The sequence below is a fragment of the Heptranchias perlo genome, chromosome 25, assembly GCF_035084215.1.
Source record: "Heptranchias perlo isolate sHepPer1 chromosome 25, sHepPer1.hap1, whole genome shotgun sequence".
In the NCBI taxonomy this organism is placed as follows: Eukaryota; Metazoa; Chordata; class Chondrichthyes; order Hexanchiformes; family Hexanchidae; genus Heptranchias; species Heptranchias perlo.
In genome coordinates this window covers 25301828-25318238 of record NC_090349.1, presented here as the reverse complement: position 1 = coordinate 25318238, position 16411 = coordinate 25301828, and the positions used below count along the sequence as shown (strand labels likewise).

At 43.5% G+C, this 16411-nt stretch overlaps 1 long non-coding RNA gene across 1 annotated transcript in view; it reads left to right on the top strand.

Annotated features, from left to right (window-relative positions):
- Positions 1-1786: 1786 nt before the first annotated feature.
- LOC137342118 (uncharacterized) overlaps positions 1787-16411 on the top strand; it is a 29032-nt gene continuing 14407 nt past the window's right edge. The window contains exon 1 of the long non-coding RNA XR_010967207.1: positions 1787-3425. This is a non-coding gene — a long non-coding RNA (uncharacterized lncRNA). The remainder of the gene's footprint in view (positions 3426-16411) is intronic.

Sequence of the window (16411 nt, the reverse complement as noted above, 5' to 3'; positions counted from 1 at the left end):
TACCTGCACTAATAGTAGGATGTGCCCTTGAAGCTGTCCAGGAGTATAGTCAGGTCTATTCATGGTTTCAGTTGCTGAACCTGAATAACATAGAATTACATAGAATTTTACAGCACAGAAACAGGCCATTCGGCCCAACAGGTCCATGCCGGTGTTTATGTTCCCCACAAGCCTCCTCCCACCTCACTTCATCTCACCCAATCAACATATCCTTCTATTCCTTTCTCCCTCAAGTACTTATCTAGCTTTCCCTTAAATAAATCTATGCTATTCGCATATTCGGATTAGAGTGCATAATCTAGGCTGATACTTCGGTGCAATACTGAGGGAGTGCTGCGTTGTCTGAGTTGCTGTTTTTCAGAAGAGACATTAAACCTGTTTGGGCGGATGTAAAAGATCCCATGGCACTATTTTAAAAAGATTAGGGGAGTTCTCGTGGTGTCCTGGCCAACATTTATCCCTAAATAAACACATCTTAAACCAGGTTAACTGTTTCTCATTGCTGTGTGTGGGACCTTGCTGTGCACTAATTGGCTGCCTCGTATGCCTACAAAAACAACAGAGGTGTTTGGGATATCCTGCAGACATGAAAGCAACTATATAAATGCACGCTTATTCTTCCTATTTTTGGTCTGCACGTTGCTAGTGATGCAGGTTCTATAAGGGAATATAATTGATGCATGTTTTAGTTTCAATAAGCCTTTGAATATTATCTCAAGTATTTTTTTGAATTCCGAACTTTTGGTACACAGGTATGTCAGTGGATTAGCAACCAGAAATAATAAGTTCAAATCTCACCGTGTTATGAATTTGAAATAACACTAGAAAAATGACCATGCAATTTCCAGGTTATTGTAGAAACAGAACTGGTTTGCTAGTGTCTTTTTGATGAAGGGAACCTGTCACCCCAACCCAGCCAGACTTATACATGACACCAGTTCTACACTGTGATTGACTCTTAATGCCCTCTGAAGTGGCTGAGAAAGCCATTCAATTGTCAGATGGGCAGTAAATCCAGCCTTGCCAACATCACCTACACTCCAAAAACAAACTTTGGAAAAAAAATTCTATGATGTTGTTCATGGTGAGTTGGAGGATGTATTATTTTATTAAAATATAAATGCATCAGTTGGATTTAGTTGAGCCTAATTGCTGGAATGTTTGTATGATTCTTTTCCAAAATTACTTTTGTGGGGCGGGGGGGTGGGGGGGAGAGAAGAGAGATAAAAAGCTTTTTTAAAAAAACAAAATTCAAAAGCTGTATTCAGATAAAAATTTATATCAAGCTTTTTTTAAGAGACTGAGTAAGGGAGTGACTGCAAACATTATATACAGAAGAAAAGGAGACCCCGATTTTGGAAGCCTGATTTACTTAAGTTTTTCCAGATGGTAGCTGACTAGACTAGAATGTCCCAGATTAAATCCCTGTTCTGTATTCAGTTTGCTGATCTCAGTCAGGGCAGAGATATGGGCAGTATAATTGGCCTCTGATTTAGAGAGAAGGAAATCAGCCAGTGATCCCTATCCTGATCATTATCCAGCAACCTTTGGTGGAAGTGTATATGTGTGGGTGTTAGGAATGATTGTGGTGTTCCCTGTGGTCGAGCACTCACTCGAGGCTAAATGTGAATATGATCACTTAGGCAAGATATTGAGGGCAACCAATACTTTTGGAGCCATATTCCAGCAAGGAGTCGGTGCTGTCAGGAGAGATTAGATGGGATGGGGGGATGGCGGGGCGGGGGGGGGGGAGAGGCGGTTGATTTGATTTTTTTTTTTGCCTAAATTCCACACCTCTGAAACTCTGCTCTTGAACTTTGGGGATTCGTTTGTCATAGTCTTGGATCTCTTGAAAGCTTTTGACAGTTTTGCACTCAGCACTTCTGAACAGCTAACATCAGGTGTTCCACCATTTGGTGTTCCACTAACACTGTCCTTGGCCATTTAATTTCCTGTCAAATCACTCTATCTGTGCTGTAGTTAATGGCTCATCCTCAGACTTTTTTCCCCTACCAACATAAAGGTTCCTGAGGGCTCTGTTCTATTGCCCACTCAGTTTCTTCTCCATATCACCTACCTCTTTCATTATTAGACTTTACCCACTTCTGCTGCCAAGGCCACTCGTTCAATTTCTGTTAGATTGTTAAATCCTTATTGCACACCACTTCCATTCCCCTCGCAGTACAGTGGCTAAATCGCTCTTAATCTCATCCATGCCCTTGAATGGGCCAATGAAAATCTTTTTTTTATTCTTTAAAGGCACAGTTTCTTTGAGTCTCTGCAAGTTCAACAAAGTGACGACCTCTTGCCCTTGAAGGCTCCATTCTTAGTTTTTCATCTCTTGACATCCTTTGCCTCACTGTTTCTTCTGATCTCAAATGGAGCCCATATCTCCTCCATTGCTAAAATCTTCTCAATTTTTTTTCTCTCTAGAGCCCAAATCTGCCTAAAACTGAGAGTGAGACTTAAATCAATGAGGGCAAATTGTTCCAATAATTAGAACCATTGTGATCTCTACCCAGGATATTTTTCCAGTTTCATAGAGATGACTTATATGACATAATTGGACTTATTCTTTGGCTTAAAAAGTGGAAATATTAGCTCACTGAAGTTAATATTTATAAATGAGTATATTGGGAGAAATATCTCTTATATTTTGCCAATTTCCATGTTAGTAATGCTGGAAAAGAACTGCATCTGTGCAGTGTTCAAAATTTGATCAGGGGAGTGGGGGGGGGGATTTCTCTATGTAAGAAAGTGATAATGAAATTCTGGAAAATAGAAAGAGTGTCTGACCTGTTCCACTAAACTACCTGTAATGTGCTTCCCAACCATGGTCACTATTTCTGAAAAAATAATGGTCATTATTTGGTCATGGTATGGTCAATAAATAATATTAGAATTTACAGGGGAAGTTCATTTTCTGCACTTGTACATGTTCCGGTGAACACTTCTTTGCAATCCCTACATTGGCTGTGAAGCGCTTAGGCACATCCTGAGATCACGAAAGGAGTTATATAAATGCAATTTCTTTATTGGCAGCAATAAATTTAAAACCTGTTTTTTTTTAAATCATTGGACAGTGATAATTACTAAATAGGAAGCAAATCTGAGTTGGGACCCATATGAATAAACAACCTGACTGAATAAAGTCCAAAATGTCAAATGTTTAAAATACTGCAAATAATGAGGAAAAACATCTGTTTTCGTTCTGTGCTTCACCTGTTTTACCAATCTTGCTCAATTTTACTTAACGTTTTTTAAATTTTCTGAAACACTTCAGAGACTTTTGTTTGGATATGTGTGCTCTCTATTTTATTGTCCCTTTCTGTGGTCATTTTTAAAACAGATTAATTCCCATGGAATAGAAGAAAATGTTAATATTTGCAGTTAATGTCAAGATTCTGCAGTCGCTGTGTTAGGAGGTAGGCCTGAGGTTTTTGTACTTTTTCACGACTCAGTTTACGATGCAGTTTAATTTACATCTATTCTTAATAGCATTTGCTGGGTTAGCTCATTTATTAGCTTTTGGTTTGATTATTTGTATATTTTTAATGACCTAAATGTGCAGTGTTATTTTAACTGTAATAATGGTTTACATCCATACAGCAGTCTTGCAGACTATCACACTCGTTAAACAAGGGCAGCATACCTCTCCTTATAACATGAATTAAACTTCAACTATAATTTTTTGTGTAATTGTAGTCAAAATACTTTTCCAATTGATCAACATTGCATATAATGCTTCTGCTAAATACTTGCTAAACAGTTATGTGGAATTGATACTGAGTGGGTACTGTCTATGTTTGCAAAGTACATTTTATAGTTAATTGTATTTTAACAGTGCCTGTTTCAGCAGAATCTTTTGTATTTTGAGTGTGAATTGAAGATTTTTCTCCCTTTTGTAGCTATGTCTTTAATAAACCAAAACAGTGTGGTGCTGATCAAAAAATATGGAGTTCTATTAAATGTTTTTGATCTTTATTTTTATGTAACTTAGAATATTGAAAATGCAAAAGCTGAATTGAACAACAAATGGCAAACAATGTTGAATTTTCAGTCATCCCAATAAAGTTCTTGTTCATCTGTTTTGTATTTCTAAGATTTTATTGATCCAGCTTGATCAGCTGACATACTGCAGATCCATCTGGCTAATGATATACAATATGATGAGAGATGACTTGTGCTTCTCATAATAGCATGAATTTATTTCTAAATAACCAATCATCCATTAGCCACATTCTTGATGGAGGCTACCCAAGACTACGGGGATAAGCAATACAAGTTGTTTTTTGTAGTGAACTGGTGATAACTCTAAGTTGTGCTTCACCTGGGATCTGGAATTTCCTAACCCAAAAATGGGAGGAGGCCTGTTTTTATGCATAATTAATACACTCAGCTGTATGTTCCTGCAATTTTGTTACTTGATCATTAATAGTAGAGAAATAGGCATTCTCCCATATTTTAAGAGGAATTTTGGTTTCATAGTGAATACTGAAAGTATTGGAAAAATTGGGTTGGGATACCAGCAGGCAAGCCACAGATCTCTGTAGCCTCATGGCGCTAATTATTTTTTAACTGCAAATAGCAAGGAATTGCACGTTCTCATATGAACACATACAAGAGACTTCACAAAATGCTTTAATCTTTATGCACTAGTCTCATAAATAAACTTTTTGAAAACCTATTTCTAGTACAGAAACAGTGTAAGGATCCCTTTGTTTGCCATGTATACGAGGAACTTTAGGATTGAGCTGATGGCAGTTCATCTTTGGTAATTCAGGAAGTTTCATGAATAACTCTTAAATCCTCCAAAGAAAATTAATTGACTCCACTTGAATTGCTAAGAACAATGGAACACAGGTGCCAACCCAACACCAGAAATTATTTGAAAAGAAAAATTGAATGCTTGGTCAATGAGCTATTCAATCTTGATTTACAGCATGTGGTAGAAAGGAAACTGTGACAAAATAGGGAGAAGTTTGTATTTACTGTTGTATGATTCTGGATGAGCAGGATAAATCAGTTTAAAAAAATATCTTCAACCTCCTGTATCTTTAAGGGAACCCCACTGCTTCTGTGGTATTAATGACCAGTGCACATAACTGGCCAGGCCTATCTGCATATTCACTGGGAATTGTCTGTGCTGAATGGGTTTTCTTTATTCAGGAAAAAATATTTGGTGGCTAGAGCATTTATGTGCACATTGCTTCATGAAGGTCTATGAAAAGCTCAACCAAAAGCGCCTTTCCCTATCTAACTGTTCTGAATGGGGAAATTTTAACCCATGGTGGACTGTTTATTTTAAATACTGTATTTAATGCCTGCTGTGTCTTACTGCTATGTATTATTCAACCTGTAAATAAATCTTTGTTTTAGCCTCTACTCATTTGCCTGATACCATGGTATTTCTTAATTTTCAAAAGAGTAAGGGGAAGGTGTTGAAAATCCCACATGACCTCCAATGATTGTCTATTAGTGTGTCCAGGGTTAACAATTACCCCCTATCTTGGATACCAAGTATAATGAGACTTAGCCTGCTTATGGAAACCATCTTTTCACTATGCATGCAATGTTGTATTTCAGTTTCCAATTTACCTTGGTGATCATCCTCAGAATGGAGTCACTGAAGAAGAAATAGACATGGAATCTTTTCAATTGAGAATCCAAATGGCAGTGTGTGGGAACCGGTTGATGAACAAATCAATGCTACCATTGCAATCCTTAAAAAAAAAAAATCATCAACAATGCATCCATGCAAGTGCTCGACCTCAATTCATGGCTCAAAAAGCAAGTTTCCTTTTCATTCTCAAGGGGGATTTTGTCCAAAGGCCAAATGCCACTGCCATGGAGAACAGCAGTGTGAATGCAGAAAGCAGCTGGTTCCACTCCTTCACCTCTGCCAACCAGTGATTGCTTGCCACAAGATCACTGGGAGGTGGGAGAATATATTTTTGATTTATTGGCTATCTATTTAAAGCTCATTGCGCTTAGAGATCTTTTCCAGGATATTCCTGATCAACAAGGGATAGTTGAAAAACTTTTGAGAAGAATAGTCTACACATATCAGAAAAGCAATTTGAGAAGAACTGACAGGTTGTTATTTCTGATAAGGAAGCGAAACATTATGCATTTAAATTATATCTACAAAGGATTAGTTTTCTCTTAGATTTGGGATCTTATTATTTTGTCTACTCAAGTTAAATAAAAAATGTTCTATTAGAAAATTATAATAGATTATTCACTTGTTTATATAATAAATTCATTTCCTATTTTAAACTTTAAGTACAATCTCATCATGCTTTTGAAGTCTGAAATGGGATCCTTTGGAGAGATAAGATCGGCCAGAACCGAAAAGCCGTTATCGAACAGGATATGCTGTTTATTTTCCTAGTCGTGTTATCAAAATCTTATCTAGTCTCCAGGCAAGAATAGAGATTCTTGAGGTATGGGAAGTTGGTGCATGCGCATGAAGTATAACATTTTGCAGCACTTGTGGCCATTCGGCCTATTGCACCTGTGCTAGCTCTCAAAGAGCAACCCACTTATTACCGTTCCCCTGCCCTTTTCCTGTATGCTAGAGAACGTTATGGTTTCAGTCACTCTTTCCAAACTTGGAAGTGTAGTAAACAGTGAAGAGGATAGTTGCATACTTCAGGAGGAAATCCCCCAACCCTTCAGTACTCCTCGACCTTCCTACTCACCTGCCGCTATCGCAAACTTGCCTGCCTCTCAGATAAGCCTACAGCTTCCTTCTGTGCCTCTTGGCATCCTCCCAAAGACCCATCGAGGCACTCATCGCTGCCTCCTTATGAGCAACGACCTCAACTGCCCCATCCTACTCTCTCATCGACCTTCCTCCCCTGCTGGGGACTAATCTTGCAACTCTCCTTCCCGTTCCACTCACCCCTCCGAGGGCTGACCCTGTGGACTCTGCCAGCAGATCAGCTGTCACCGTCCCTCTCTGCATCTCCCTCCAGAATGTCCATTTGTGAACAGGGTCATTGCCATCTACAAGCCTATTGTGGATGATTGCATCGACATCATGGCCTTGACGGAAAACTGGCTGATGGGTGATGACACCTTCCCCCTTAAAGAAGCCTCCCCGTCTGGCTATATCTTCCGCCACTTTCCCCGCACAGACCACCACAGTGGCGGTGTGGCCCTTGTCACCAAATCGCACCTTGATCTGTCCACTATTCCTCTGGCACCGTCTCCTTCTTTGAGCAACTCACCTTGTTCCACCCTTCTCACCTCTCTTTTAAAATCCTCGTTCTCTACCACCCACCCAAGTACCACGCTAAGTTTCTCATCAAGATATCTTTACTGCTTTCCTCCCTCAGCCTCTGCACTGAGCGATTTCTCATCCTCGATGACTTCGACCTCCATCTCAACTCATCATGCCCTCTCTACACTGAGTTCACTCCCCTCCTATCCTCCCTTAATCTCTCCCTCCATATAAACTCCCCTACCCATATTCACGGCCACCCCCTCGACCTTGCCATCTTAGGTGACCTCTCTACTCCCATTGTGTCAATCACGGATAAGGCCATCTCTGATCACTTCCTTGTATCCCTCTTCACCCACATTACCCTTCCCCTTCCCAACCTTGTATCCTTCTGTGTCCAGCAATGGAAAAAAACTCATCCCCCAAGTCACAATGGCATTTTCAAATTCCCAACTGTCTAGCCTTTGCCCCTCCATTCACCACGACATTTCTGTAGCTACTGATGTGCTCAAATACACTCTCGCCTCCACCCTCGATGCCCCTGTCCCCATTAAAACCATTACCCCCTCTCTCTGGTTGTTTCCCCTGGTACGGCCCTCATTTCTGCTTCCTTAAGTCCAAGGGATGCAGACTTGAAGATTTATGGCGGACAACTGGTTTAGCCATTCATCGCCAGACCTGGCTGGACCACACAAAGCACTTTGGGTTCTGCTGTCCTCTGCCAGAACTGGTCACTATTCCTGGGTCGCTGGGTCAAAATCCTAGAACTCCCTAACAGCACTGTGGGAGAACCTTCACCACACGGACTGCAGCGGTTCAAGAAGGCGGCTCATCACCACCTTCTCGAGGGAAATTAGGGATGGGCAATAAATGCCGGCCTTGCCTGCGACGCCCACATCCCATGAACGAATTTTTTTTAAAAATCCCCAGCTTCTCTTCACTACAAGCCGTCTTCTTAAACCCCTATCCCCTGCCTCCTCCATCCTCACCTCCAAAAACAAGTGCAAGGAGCTCATGTAATCCTTTGTCACTAAGATTGAGACCATCCGTTCAGCTGCCTCTGCCGCTTCCTTCTCTTCCCCTAGCCCTGAACTCTCATCTTTCTCTAGTTTCTCTCCTATCTCCCCTCATGCCCTCTCTGAGCTCATCTTGACCATGAGACCCTCCTCCTGCTCCCTCGATCCTATTCCCACCAAACTGCTGACCACCCAACTTCTCTTCCTGGCCCCCATGTTAGCTGATATTGTTAATGGTTCCCTCTCCTTACGAACATACGAATTAAGAGCAGGAGTAGGGCATTCAGCCCCTCGAGCATGCTCTGCCATTTGATAAGATCATGGCTGATCTGATTGTGACCTCAACCCTACTTTCCCATCTACCTGCTATAACCTTTGATTCCCTTGTTAATCAGGAATCTATCTAACTCAGCCTTTAAAATATTCAATGACCCTGCCTTACCATACCATCCTCCTCCAACGCCTCTCCTCCATCGTCTAGCTGGGTGGGACTGCGCTCGCCTGGTTCCATTCTTATCCAGTCGTAGCCAGTGAATCACCTGCAACGGCTTCCCGCACTGTTACCTCTGGAGTCCCCCAAGGATCTATTCTTGGCCCCCTCCTATTTCTCATCTACAGGCTGCCCCTCGGCGACATCATCCGAAAACACAACTTCAGGTTCCACGTGTACGCTGATGACATCCAGTTCTACCTTACCACCACTTCCCTTTACCCCACCACTGTCTCTGATTTGCCATACTGCTTGTCCAACATTCAGTACTGGATGAGCAAAAATGTCCTCCAACTAAATATTGAGAAGATGATGCCATTGTCTTTGGTCCCCAAACTCCTAGCCACCGACTCCATCTCTCTCCCTGGCCAGTGTGTGAAGCTGAACCAGACTGTTTGCAACCTTGGCGTCCTATTTGACCCTGAGATGAGCTTCCGACCACATATCTGCTCCATCACCAAAACCGCCTACTTCCACTTCTGTAACATCGTGTGTCTCCGCCCCTGCCTCAGCTCATCTTTGCTGCTGAAACCCTCATCCAAGCGCTTGTTACCTCTACATTTGACTATTCCAATGATCTTCTGGCCGTCCTCCCATCTTTCACCCTCCATAAACTTGAGCTCATCCGAAACTCTGCTGTCCGCATCCTAACGCGCACCAAGTCCCATTCACCATCACCCCTGTGCTCGCTGACCTACATTGGCTCAATAGTTGGAACAAACTGTTAACTCGGACACAATCTATTCCCTTCATCATCTTATTAACCTTGATCAGATCACCTCAAAGTCTATAACTATTTTCTGCCTATGGCCTTCCAGCCAGTTTTCAATCCAGCTCAATATGTTACCACTAATACCAGAGGCTTCGAAGCCTCTTGTGCATTACTTTGTCAAAAGCTTTTTGGAAGCCTAAGTAGACAATGTCTACTTGGGCTTCCATCATCCACCATCAGATGCCTTTCAATTGTAGAAACATTTTTGTTTACATCTTATTTGTTTTTATATATGACCAGTCAGCCATCTTGGCTTTTTCTTACCACACTCCCTTTTTTGACTTTGGGGACATATTTGTCGTCTTCATTTTTTTAATCTTGTTCTTAAAAACTAACCAGTTAACCTGTTCCAAATCTTCTGCCATTTTAGCAAAGTTTGCCCTTTTGAAATCTGGTATGAGTTGTAGATTTTCAGTACCTTTGGTTGAAATTGAAACTGTATAATGTTGTGGTCACTTGCCCAGCTGTTCCCCCCCACATGAAGGCCTGATATGAGGACAGGCTCATTACTAAACACTCAATCTAATATATAATCATCCCTGGTTACTTCATTGACATGTTAAGTCAGGAAACAGTTGTGTATACTTTCAACAAGTTTTTCAGCTGGGATTGTTCTCCAGGGGAGATTTGATAGAAGTGTTTGAAATTATGAGGGGGTTTTGAAAGAGTAAATAAGGAGACACTGTTTCCACTGGCATGACGGTCAGTAACCAGAGGACATAGATTTAAGATAATTGGCAAAAGAACCAGAGGGGAGATGAGAAGAAATTTTTTAACGCAGTGAGTTGTTATGATCTGGAATGCACTGCCTTAAAGGCTGGTGGGAGCAGATTCGATAGTAACTTTCAAAAGGGATTTGAATATATACTTGAAAAGGAAAACTTTACAGGGCTATAGGGAAGAGCAGGAGAGTGGGACTAATTCATAGAATCATAGAAGTTTACAACATGGAAACAGGCCCTTCAGCCCAACATGTTCATGTCGCCCAGTTTATACCACTAAGCTAGTCCCAATTGCCTGCACTTGGCCCATATCCCTCCATACCCATCTTACCCATGTAACTGTCCAAGTGCTTTTTAAAAGACAACATTGTACCCGCCTCTACTACTGCCTCTGGCATAGCTCTTTCAAGCTCTTGGATAGCTCTTTCAACGAGCCGGCACAGGCACGATAGTCCGAATGACCGCCTCCTGTGCTCTGTGATTCTATGACTTACTGCTTGATTTTCCATGTCTCAGGGGAAAGTCCAGATCTATAGCACCTTCCTAATTATTCTGGCTGAGATTAGAAACTTGCCATTTTGAAAAATTACTGGGGGGAGACCCCATGTTCTAGAATTCCATAGTACATCAGTAACCTAACACAATCTCTCATTACTCGTTCTTTCCACTGCTTCATACTCCTCTGATCAAAACTTCAGTTTTCCAAGAAATAGATATGTAGATAACACAAATTCTGCTGAATTTCTGTATGATGATGATAAGCCCCAACGATAGAAAACATTACATTAGAGATGCAGTATCCTCCCCTCTTATGGTTACAACTTATACTTTTTGAAAAGGAACATTAGCAGGTCTCCTGTGGCATCGCTCACAGTCAGAAGATGAGCTCTTATCACAGCTCAATCACATTTTATATCGATGGCCTTGTTATTATCCTCTAATCACACAGAGGATAATATCAAAGCCGTTGATATAAAATGACTTCATAAAAATCAAATTTGACTTAATGATATTCGAGCATTTTCACCAGTACTTTGGGGATCAGATTTCACAACTCTGGCCATTATTCTTTGAAAACAGCAAAACCTTTGGGTAAAATAAATTAATTTCATTACATGTGTCGCATGTTCCATCAAAATGTCCTTTGTCAATGTTTCCTATGGAAAATCCAAATTAAAATGTCTATATTGCTGTGATGACACCAGGTTGTGTTGTATTGGTTGTTTCAAATGCTGAGTCCAGAAGTTGCATCTTGCCTGTTAGTGTTCTGCAGGGTGTTCATATCTTTTCCCCACAAATCATTTTTTTTTTGAAAAAAATCAGCTACCATTTTTGTCTCAGTAAGTGAAATTTCTAATGTTCAAAATAAGGTTTTAAACACAATTTTAAAAATACATATTTTATAATAACATTAAATTTATCCCAAAGGATTATTTTTGTGACTTTAAATGCCTTCATTAAAATTGTACTTGAAGGCCTCATCCTTTCCCAGAAAACTGGGTTAGAACTTGATTATTTTTGTGTGTATGATATAATAAAGTTACTTTGTAGTATTTTCTTGAATTTTCAATGAAAGGGAAATTGTAGGTTACAAAAATTCCATAAAATGTGTTGTTGTCTTTAAATAGACTACCGAGACCACCTATTGTCATTCACTTGTTCAATTAACACCAAGCGGGTTGTTTGAGTAAAACTTGGCTAAATCATCAAAAGGCAAGAAAACAAATCTGTAACAGGACCACTATGATGTATTATAAAAACCAACACTATACACCAGATACATCGACGACATTTTCTTTCTATGGACCCACGGCGAAGAATCACTGAAGAGACTACACGATAACATCAACAAGTTCCATCCCACCATCAAGCTCAGCATGGACTACTCCTCAGAATCAGTTTCTTTCTTGGACACACGAATCTCCATCAAAGACGGGCACCTCAGCACCTCACTCTACCGCAAGCCCACGGACAACCTCACGATGCTCCACTTTTCCAGCTTCCACCCTAACCACGTCAAAGAGGCCATCCCCTATGGACAGGCCCTGCGAATACACAGGGTCTGCTCAGACGAGGAGGAACGCGATGGACACCTACAGACGCTGAAAGACGCCCTCGTAAGAACGGGATATGACGCTCGACTCATCGATCGACAGTTCCGACGGGCCACAGCAAAAAATCGCATAGACCTCCTCAGGAGACTAACACGGGACGCAACCAACAGAGTACCCTTTGTCGTCCAGTACTTCCCCGGAGCGGAGAAACTACGCCATGTTCTCCGCAGCCTTCAACATGTCATCAATGACGACGAACACCTCGCTATGGCCATCCCCACACCTCCACTACTCGCCTTTAAACAGCCACGCAACCTCAAACAGACCATCGTTCGCAGCAAATTACCTAGCTTTCAAGAGAACAGCGTCCACGACACCACACAACCCTGCCGCGGTAACCTCTGCAAGACATGCCAGATCATCGACACAGATACCACCATCACACGAGAGGACACCACCCACCAGGTGCATGGTTCATACTCCTGTGACTCGGCCAACGTTGTCTACCTCATTCGTTGCAGGAAAGGATGCCCTAGAGCATGGTACATTGGCGAGACCATGCAGACACTGCGACAACGGATGAACGGACACCGCGCAACAATCGCCAAACAGGAGGGTTCCCTCCCAGTCAGGGAACACTTCAGCAGTCAAGGACATTCAGCCACCGACCTTCGGGTAAGCGTACTCCAAGGCGGCCTTCGAGACACACGACAATGCAAAATCGTCGAGCAGAAATTGATAGCCAAGTTCCGCACCCATGAGGACGGCCTCAACCGGGATCTTGGGTTCATGTCACGCTACACGTTACCCCACCAGCGAACAAATGTTATCTGTTTTTAATATAACGGGTCAGTTGCTGTCTTTTCTATGTTTCTACCTCTCTATCTCTGTTTTTTTTTGTTTGTTGTTTTTTTTGGTGATTTGTATATTCTGAGACCTGGCAGGTAACACCTGTCTGTCTGCACACTGATTGCCTTGGCAACGGGCAGTTGAAAAAACTGTCTGTTATCACCAAGCATTGTTCTGTGAATTATAAATGCGACTTCATTTCGAGGATTTCATTTCCACATTGTTCACCTGAGGAAGGAGGTAGCCTCCGAAAGCTTGTGAATTTAAAATAAAATTGCTGGACTATAACTTGGTGTTGTAAAATTGTTTACAATTGTCAACCCCAGTCCATCACCGGCATCTCCACATCGTATTATAAAGAGGGCATTTGGCATGATAGGCTGCCATGATAACTGTTGAAATATCAGGGCTCAATTTTAAAAGCCAAGTCCATGTGCGTTTGGGTGGGGGGGTGGGGGGGTGGGGGCAAAGAAAATCGGAGAAATCCGGAGTGGGAACAAATCCCGGCTCCAACCTGCTGACTTCCACATTTGACCCAGACCCATCTGGGTGCGCGCACTTCAGGAAGCCGGAAGTCCCGCCAGCAATCAGAGCAGGCGGGCTGATACTTAAACCAGTGATTAAGGGTGCTGAACTTGCTGAAGTACTTAATTTTATGTTGATTGAGGCATGGAAAGGATTTTAACTCCGCCTCAGCGTATTTCCCGTGCTGTGTGAAATACGCCATGTTGAAGGAGCCGTGTTTCAGCCGGCAGCTATTTGGATATTTAAATGCCTGTTTGACAGATGGGGATAAAAGGTGAGTTATTACAGCAGGGCACTCAGTTCTCTCAAACTTTTGGCTGGGAGATCTTTGTGTTTAGACTGAAAATTCTTGGTTTCCACTTAGAATTGTTCTGTTTACACATATTTACCAACTTTACAGAACACCTCAAACTGACACTATTAGGATGGGGGGGGGGAGCACGATGGCTGCATTCACCACTACATCCGAGGATGAGGAACATCACCATCCTCGCCAGGCACGGCGCGCATATCCGCCACTTGGAGTTCCACAACACAGTGCTGCGCCACAGGCACCCGCACAAGAACACAGAGGGGCACAACATAGGGAGCGATGTCGCAGGAGGCACTACCCTCTCTGAGGAGCAGTGCATAAGGAGGTTGAGAGTGAGTCGTTGGCCTGGCAGCATCTCATTACCCGTCGCAGTTAAAGCCACCACTGCCCTCAACTTCTTCGCCTTCGGATCATTCCAGGGTGCCACCGGTGACATCGCCAGAGTCTCTCAGTCGTCTGCACACAAGTGCATAAGGCAGGTCACCCATGGCTTGTTTCGCAGAGCCTCGCAATACGTCAACTTCCCCATGGACGACCCCAGCCAGACGGGGAGGGCAATGGGATTACACTCTGTGGCTGGCTTCCTATATGTTCAGGGTGTAATCGATTGCACGCATAGAGCAATCCGAGCATCTCCACACAAGCCAGGACTGTCCATCAATTGAAAGAGGTATCACTCCATCAACACTCAGCTCATTTGTGACCACCGCAAAAGATTCTGTCACGTGCGCGCCAGATTCCCTGGTAGCTGCCATGATTCGTTCATTCTGAGGGAATCCAACATCCCGGGCCTCTTCCACGCACCAAACGCCCTTAAGGACTGGGTCCTCGGAGACCAGGGTAACCCCCTGCACACGTGGCTCATGACACCTCTGAGGAACCCCATCAGCGAGTAACAGTGTCAATACGATGACAGCCACATCACCACCAGGTCTATAATTGAACATGCAATAGAGCAGCTCAAGATGCGATTTCGGTGCGACGATCATTCTGGGGAAGCGCCTCGATCGTTTTGGGGAAGCGCTTCGATATGCACCAGTGAGAGTGGGTCGCATTATGGTGTGTTGTGTCCTGCACAACATGGTGCAACAGAGAGGGGTACTGGTTGAGGAGGCCCCATCCCCTCACCCACCATCCACATTGAGGAGGAGCAGAAGGAGGAGGAGGAGGACAAACCCATGGGCAGAGCAGCGGCTCACCTGGCTGCTTGTGAGGCCAGGGAGTCACTCATATGTGAACGATTCCCATAAGAACAGAAAGTGAGAAGAGTCCAGTCCTCAACACCTGGAGAGACCAGCGTCAACACCTCCCTGCACAAAATAGTCCTGCAAATACACAAACACCCACTGTAAAGTGACCCACTGGGTGGCATCAAGAGTCACCGTTCATGGTGAAGCACATGAAAGGGCGTTACCACAAAAGCCAGTCAAGAATGGGCAAGATGTGGCAGTAGTGGTGAGAATGATAACATTTAATGTGACTTTAACATAAACCAAATATAAATGAAAACATGACAGTCTGTCAGACACCCTTGTGCATACCCTTTGTGATCACATCCTTAGCCTTTCTCTTCCTACCGCTTCTACGTGGTGCATCCCCTGTGGCTGCAGCAGAGGTAGTGGTAGGTTGCTCATGTCCATGGCCGGACCACTTAGATGCTTTCGGCCTACGCCCTCTTGGTTTTGGAGCCCGTGAGGGCCCCTCCAAAGACTGCTGCACCTGCACCTGTGCAGGAGCGGACTCGGCCACCTGGAGAGGAGGCAGCATTGCGGGTACTGGTTGAGAGGGGGGGCAACGGGTGAGATGTGGGTGCACTTCGAGTGGCATCCCCACTTCCATGACCCCTTTTGCCATCATCCCTCTCCTGGACCAGGCCCACATCACTCCTATCTTCCTGGTGGACAACAGTTTGGAGGACATACGTGATGCTTTGGAAGGCCACATCTAAAGTATCTGTCAGCCTGTTTAAGGCGGCAGAATTTTGTTCACCCTGAGTCCGAACGACCGTTGTCAGGGCCTGAATGGACTCATTTGTGAGCCGTGCTTGAAGCTTAACGGAGGCTGGCCTTCTCTCCATCGCAGACATTCCCACACCTACCTGCGACACCATCTCAGACATTTCCGCAGTTACCTGTGCCACTCTCTGACATTTCAGCAGTTACGTGCGACACTATCTCAGACAGTTACTCATGTCCCTGCGACACTATCTCAGAGATTCTCTCACGTACCTGTGCCACCATTCCACTCATGCAGGAGTTGGACTCCTCCATCCTCTATGCTTTTGTGGAGAGTGTGCGTGGCATCTGTACCGGTACTTGGCAAATGTGCTGCTGTACCTCGATCATTCTCCTTTTAAAGGATGGCCCCCGGGGTTTAGCATCTGAGTCCGCCTGAGCAGAGCCCGGAGAGGAGTGCGCCCACCAAAGCGGACTCTCCACAGCT